The sequence below is a fragment of the Mandrillus leucophaeus genome, unplaced genomic scaffold (genome assembly GCF_000951045.1).
Source record: "Mandrillus leucophaeus isolate KB7577 unplaced genomic scaffold, Mleu.le_1.0 Scaffold706, whole genome shotgun sequence".
Lineage (NCBI taxonomy): Eukaryota > Metazoa > Chordata > Mammalia > Primates > Cercopithecidae > Mandrillus > Mandrillus leucophaeus.
The window spans coordinates 261106-268935 of record NW_012107653.1 but is presented as its reverse complement, the minus strand read 5'-3'; the positions used below and the strand labels follow the sequence as shown (position 1 = coordinate 268935).

At 41.2% G+C, this 7830-nt stretch overlaps 1 pseudogene; it reads left to right on the top strand.

Moving 5' to 3' along the window:
• The first annotated feature begins 4688 nt into the window (after positions 1–4688).
• Positions 4689–5792, top strand: LOC105528186 (annotated as a pseudogene).
• Positions 5793–7830: the final 2038 nt, after the last annotated feature.

The window sequence follows — 7830 nt, the reverse complement described above, 5'->3', positions numbered from 1 at the left end:
AGTTCTAGATCCTTGAGGAATCACCATACTGTTTTCCATAATGGTTGAACTAGTTTACAATCCCACCAACAGTGTAAAAGTGTTCCTATTTCTCCCCATCCTCTCCAGCACCTGTTGTTTCCTGACTTTTTAATGATTGCCATTCTAACTGGTGTGAGATGGTATCTCATTTGGTATTTCTAAGTGTTTTGTAGTGTGGGAGGACTTTCATTCAGGTTATTTTGGCTACCATATTACTGGAAATGGACATCAAAGATTATTTTAAAAGGAAAATAATTTTAGGATGGCAAGCAGCATTGGCTTAGATGCCAATATTAGATTGAATTCTTAAAGAATTTTTATTTAGAAGGGCATCCTCCTTTCTTTCATAGAAGAAGGTAAATGGATTTTTTTTTCTGCCCTATTTTATCTTTAAATATTTTGGCTTGCCTAAAAAAGTAAACAAAACAGTCGATCTACCAGTCACTGTATATCATATGAATACATACATTCATATTTATGTAGAATAAATTGGGGGAAGTTCTAGTAATCTGGTGCAACTTAAATGCAAGGTAGACATTGAAGAATCTCTAGAGATGAGAATCACAAGGTAGGCATGGACTACATAATTATGCTACACTAAGGCGTTTAGATTTTATTTTGAAGGTGATGGGGAACCTTTCTATCTATATATGAATCTTGGCATATTTGGCAGAATATCCGTTTTTTTGCCAGTTTCTTAAAAGAAGACTTTCTTGAAATGGACTGTAGCCGGGGCGAGGAGAAGGATACATCTTACACATGTGCATATGTATTCTGGATGGGTATGAGAATCTTGATCAGATTAATGGCTCATGGTTCTCAAGTTTTTGTTTGTTTGTTTATGAGACACACTCTCACTCTGCAGCCCAGGCTGGAGTGCGGTGGCACGATCTCGGCTCACTGCAAGCTCCGCCTCCCGGGTTCACTCCAATCTTCTGCCTCAGCCTCCCTAGTAGCTGCGACTACAGGCGCCCCCTACCACGCCGGGCTAATTTTCTTGTATTTTTAGTAGAGACGGGGTTTCACCGTGTGTTAGCCAAGATGGTCTCGATCTCCTGACCTCGTGATCCGCCCGCTTCGGCCTCCCAAAGTGCTGGGATTACAGTCCTGAGCCACCGCACCCGGCGGTTCTCAACTTTTTATGGTGAACTCTGCCCCACAAATAAAAGGTGCTTGGCATGCTTTGTAGAAAAGAGAGAGTAACTTATTTCCTTTCACACATGTCAGGAAGAAGATGTAATGTAATATGGATAAAGAACAGATTGTTTATGGTGAGTCTTGAGGGGTCGTCCTCTTTTGTTTCCTCTTACTCCTCATATTCAGAACCTAGTCTGCCTGTCTTGGAATTACATTTCTACCTTAGAAATCGACTAAGTCTCTACTCTAGTTTTTTCCTTTTTGACTTTGGCACTCACTCATGTGATTGTAATCTTCTGGAATTAGGTGCTTAAAATATTTGAGAGGTTCCCCATCACCTTCAAAATAAAATCTAAACTCTTTAGCATGGCATAACTATGTAGTCCATGTCTACCTTGTGGTCTTCATTTCTAGAGATTCTTCAATGTCCACCTTGCATTTAAATTGCACCAGATTACTAGAACTTCCCCCAAATTCTATATATTAGACCTAAGCTTGTGATTTTTATTTTTATTTTTTATTTTTTGAGACAGAGTATCGCTCTTGTCACCCAGGCTGGACTGCAATAGGGCGATCTCGGCTTTGCAACTTCCGCCTTCCATGTTCAAGCAATTCTCCTGCCTTAGACTCGCGAGTAGCTAGGATTACAAGCATGCGCCACCACTCCCGGCTAATTATTTGTATTTTTAGTAAAGTCGGGGTTTCACCACGTTGGCCAGGCTGGTCTCGAACTCCTGACCTCAAGTGATCCTCCCACCTCAGCCTCCCAAAGTGCTGGGATTACAGACATGAGCCACTGTGCCCAGCCAAGCTTCTGACTTTTTTTTTTTTTAGGGGATGTTTATTTATTTATTTAGAGACAGAGTTTCTCTTTTGTCATCCAGGTTGGAGTGCAATGGCATGATCTCAGCTCACTGCAACCTCCCCGTCCCGGGCACAAGCAGTTCTCCTGCTTCAGCCTCTCGAGTAGCTGGGATTACAGGCATGGGCTACCATGCCCAACTAATTTTGTACTTTTAGTAGAGATGGGGTTTCACCATGTTGGTCAGGCTGGTCTCGAACTCCTGATCTCGAGTTATCTTCCAGCCTCGGCCTCCCAAAGTGGTGGGATTATAGCCGTAAGCCACCGCGCCCAGCCTGGAAGGGATATTTAGAGATAGAGTGACAAGTTCCAGAATGCACTGAACCCATTAACTTCTACAATGGATTTCCGTTGCAGTCTCAAAACACTTTCGGAGGTTGGAAATTTCTTTATTGATTTTTTTCTGAAATGAAATCAATTAACATCCATTATAAAAACTTTAAAACCACAGTAGTGTAAAAATAGGATATTTAGGAACTCCTTCGCACTCCCCTCATTTAGTTCTACCTCACGGAATTAACAATTGTTAATATGTTCTTGTTTATCCTTTCAGAACTCCATTTATTGGTGAGAATGGTGTCATATAAAACTTCTTAGCTAGACTCAGGAGGCTGAGGCAGCAGAACCGCTTGAACCTGGGAGGCAGAGGCTGCAGCGAGCTGAGACCACGCCACTGCCCTCCAGCCTGGGAGACAGAGCGAGACTCGGTCTCAGAAAAAAAAAAAAGAAAAAGAAAAAGAAAAAGAAAAAGAAAAGAAGTCTCAGCCAGGCACAATGGTTCATGCTTGTAATCACAGCACTTCTGGAGGCCAAGGTGGGAAGAAGATCCCCCGAGGGCAGGAGTTTGAGACCAGCCTTGGCAACCCAGAGAGACCTCCCCCCCATCTCTTACGTTTTTTCTTATGCTTTCTCTTGGACATTTCTTTATTACATTTCTTCCTCTTTTTACAAAACCATTGACTTAGCTGTTTATGTGTCATGCCAAATTCAAATGAGAGTGATAAACTCTCTTGTATCGTGGGGCACCTGTTTAACTTCAACTTTGCCCAGAGAGTGTCCATGAGGGATTTGTTCACTAATCTTTTCTTGGGATACGGTTTCTCATTTTCCCTTTCCTTTTTTATTTTCCTGTTCATCTTCCAGCTCCTTTTCATTTTCCTCTTCTTTTTCTCACTCTCTCTTTCCACCTGCTTCTCCTCCTCCTTCTCTCCATTTCTGCTTTCCCTTTTGTTCATCTTCACTGTAATTTCCATTTGATTGTTCTGGATTTTGATCACAAGGCATAGCTGGCTGTTTCTGTATAACGAGATCCCAACTTTTCAATTTTGTGAAGTTACCACCACCTTCCAGCCCTTGCTGATTTAGATCCATGATTGTTTTGCTTTGGGTCTTCTCTCTTAGAGGCTCTGTTTGATTTTTAAAAATAAAAAAATTCTCAGCGCCAGACGATTTTACCTCAGAAAAGTCACAATTGTAGGAACTGTCTTGGCCAGTCTGAAAGGATCCAAGCTTCTGATTTTAATGAAAATATTTCCTGGCTGGGCTCGGTGGCTCATGCCTGTAATCCCAGCACTTTGGGAGGCCGAGGTGGGCAGATCATAAGGTCAGGAGTTTGAGACCAGCCTGGCCAATATGATGAAACCCCATCTCTACTAAAAATACAAAAATTAGCTGAGTGTGGTGGCACGCACATGTAGTCCCAGCTACTTGGGAGCCTGAGGCAGAAGAATCGCATGAACCCGGGAGGCACAGGTTGCAGTGAGCCGAGATCACACCACTGCACTCCAGCCTGGGCGACAGAGCGAGACGCCGTCTCAAGAAAAAAAAAATTTGAATGAGTTTGCTTCCACTAAAGCCAAGAAAGTAGAATTTAATAAATTCTAGTTTTGGTGTAAATAACATGTTTTAAACTTAATTGCTGTGACTTGTAATTTATCTTTTTCAATATTTTTTCAACTCCTTTAATGTTCCAGGAAAAATTTAATTATTCAAGAATACATAAAAACCTGTATATGGAACCTGTATTTTGCCTTTTGCCTCAGGCTCCAATATGGTTCAGTATGGCACTGTTACTGGTCCTGTCTTTATTAAAAATATTGATATTTTGTTCATCATGGACGTTTGCATTAATTTGATTTTTTATATATTTCATTAAAACATCATTCCTCAGGCTGGGTGCGGTGGCTCACGCCTGTAATCCCAGCACTTTGGGAGGCCGATGTGGGCGGACCACGAGGTCAGGAGATCGAGACCATCCTGGCCAACAAGGTGAAACCCCGTCTCTACTTAAAAATTCAAAAAAATTAGCCGGGCGTGGTGGTGGGCACCTGTAGTCCCAGCTACACGGGAGGCTGAGGCAGAATGGCATGAACCCGGGAGGCAGAGCTTGCAGTGAGCTGAGAAGGTGCCACTGCACCCCAGCCTGGGTGACAGCAAGACTTGTCACAAAAACAAACAAAAAATCATTCCTCTCGATAACTGAATTTTTTGGTACCCCCTTAAATTTTGCACATGAAGCAAGTGTCTCACTCACCCTACCCTATTCTCAGCCCTGCTCGAGGTCCTTAGATGTAAATAATCTATTTGATATGCCAGTGTTGTGTGGGAAGTACAATTCTTTTTTTAAAAAAAGAGCTTCCTTTCGGCCAGAACTGCCATCTTCCAGTAATTTGCCAAAATGACGAACACAAAGGGTAAGAGAGGCACCCGATAGATGTTCTCTAGGCCTTTTAGAAAACGGCTGAGGCGGGAGGATCACTTGAGGTCGAGTTCAAGACCAGCCTGGCCAACATGGCAAAACCTCATCTCTACTAAAAATGCAAAAATTAGCTGGGCATGGTGGCAGACGCCTGTAATCCCATCTACTCGGCAGGCTGAGGCAGGAGAATCACTTGAACCTAGGAGGTAGAGGTTGCAGTGAGCCAAGATCACGCCACTGCACTCCAGCCTGGGCAACAGAGCAAGACTCTGTCTTAAAAAAAAAAAAAAGAAAATATGGAGTTGTTCCTTTGGCCATGTACACGTGAATCTATAAGAAAGGCGATATTATTAGCCGGGCGTGGTGGCATGTGCCTGTAGTCCCAGCTACTCAGGAGGTTGAGGCAGGAGAATCACTTGAACCTGGGAGGTGAAAGTTGCAGTGAGCCGAGATCTCACCACTGCACTCCAGCCTCGGCAACAGGGCGAGACTTCATCTCAAAATATATATATATATATATGTATTTTTTTCTATATGTATATAGAAAAATATATGTTCATTACGGACTATATATATTTCTATATATATATTCTATATACATATAAAAAATATATATATACACATATAGAGACATCGAGGGAATGCATACTATTCAAAAAGGAATGTCCCATAAGTGTTACCATGGCAAAACTGTGTCTACAATGTTAACCAGCATGCTGTCGGCATTGTTGTAAACAAAGAAGCTAAGGGCAAGATTCTTGCCAAGAGAATTAATGTGCGGATTGAGTACATTAAGCGCTCTAAGAGCCAAGATAGCTTCCTGAAACACATGAGGGAAAATGATCAGAAAAAGAAGGAAGCCAAAAAGAGAGGTACCTGGGTTCAACTCAAGTGCCAGGCTGCTCCACCCAGAGAAGCGTACTTTGTGAGAACCAATGGAAAGGAGTCTGGGCTGCTGGAACCCATCCCCTATGAATTCAAGCATAATAGGTGCAAAAACATAAAAGACCTCTGCACTGTAAAAATGTTTCTCTTCATTAAGTAGACGTGTGCTGTCCTCTCCCCCAAACAAATATTTAAAACAAAATTTAAAAGTGTCCTAATTCATTGTATAATGTCTTTACTATTCAAATTTAATGTATTTCTTGTTGAAAGATGTGAGGTGGCTTATTATGTAACAAATTACTCAATTGGCTAGAAACGGTCAGATATTATTTATGAAATACTTGTACTTGTTGGAAGATAGTCAGGCTGGGCATGGTAGCCCATGCCTGTAATCCTGGGAGACGGAGGTTGCAGTGAGCCGAGATCACGCCATTGCACTCCAGTCTGGGCGACAAGAGCAAAACTCCGTCTCAATTAAAAAAAAAAAAAAAAAGTCCATTCAAATCATCATGGAAGAAATAATTTACAAAATTTAAAAAAAGAAAAAAGAATCTATTTGAGACTAGGGGATATCTGAGAGTATTGTAGTTGAATATATAGGTTTTTTATTCCTAAAAGCGGTTTCTATCACACGTCCCCACTTTTTAGTACAGAGTTTATAGTGCTGAAATGGAGGGAAATTTTATTTTATTTTTTAAAATAATACGTATTTTTTCTGAATACGTAATTCATTCACATGATTCAAAACTCAAAAGGTATAAAGAAAAAATATATGGCAAAAAGTCTCCCACCCCTACTCCCCAACCACCCAGTTCTTTTCCCTAGAGGCAATCAATGTTAACAATATCCTTTAAGAGTTAATTAATGCTTATTCAAGCAAATATGTGTTTTAATCCCCCCCCTTTTTACACAAATGGTAGTCTTTAATCTTGCTTTTTCAATTTAACAATATGTATTGGAGCTCACTCCATATCGGTTTATAAAGAAGTTTGTGATGGTTAATACCGAGTGTCAACTTGATTGGATTGAAAGATACAAAGTATTGATTCCGGGTGTGTCTGTGTAGGTGTTGCCAAAGCGGATTAACATTTGAGCAGTGGGCTGCTATTCCTTGAAAATGGCAAGTGAGTCATGGCAGTAGTTGGGAAAAGTACATACTACATGGGAATGACTGCACTCCAGCCTTGGAAACAGAGCAAGACCTCATCTTAAAAAAAAAAAAAAAGGTATTGCAATGGGGAAAAATTGGTTTTTAAGAAAAGGACCATCGATTGTTTTCCATTATCCCATGTAAAGATTATTTTACATGGAGTTCATTGATTTGTTAACTTTAGAATTCAAATTCCTTATGAAGTTTATTGTAAATAAAGAGCAAGTTTTTGCTTGATTTCCTTCTATTATCCCTAATGATCGTACACAGACTCACTTTCAGAGTGTGCTTGGTAAAACCTGGAAGCTTGAAAACGAGCCTTAGGCATCACTGACCGTGCAGGTGGGTGACAACACAACAGTAGGCAGGCTTCCAGATACCCACCAACAGAGCAGCTTGGCTTTTCTGCTTTACATATCAGGCTTCTAAGTAAGATTTCATTTCATGAAAAGGGTCTGCTAATCCAATTCTTTTGTTTTACAACTGTTTTGAATTTTCTACCTTGAATATTTGAAATGAGGACTTTGAATGTCATCAGCGCTAACAGTATCACCTATCAAGGTTCTGAAAATGCATTTCGAGATTGACAAAACAAACAAAAGCCCAAATTGTTGCTCTGGGGCTTATTAACCTCAGACAGGGGATTTGTTACACCTTTTCTTTTCTATTGTCTTTGTGCCCAGTAGTGTCAAAACACATAATTGGTGCTCAAGTATACTGTATGAATCTGACAGACCTTTCTCATGATATATATTCGCTGAGCAAGCAATACTGTAAAGCAAAGACATTTAAGTTTGTGTGCATATGTAATGAGAACACTTTAACACTAAATGAGGCCAGGCGCGGTGGCTCACCCCAGTAATCCCAGCACTTTGGGAGGTCGAGGCAGGTGGATCATGAGGTCAGGAGATCGAGACCATCCTGGCCAACATGGTGAAATCCCGTCTCTACTAAAAATACAAAAACTAAGCTGGGCACAGTGGCCTGTAATCCCAGCGCTTTGGGAGGCTGAGGCGGGTGGATCACCTAAGGGCAGGAGGTCGAGACCAGCCTGGTCAACATGGTGAAACCCTGTCT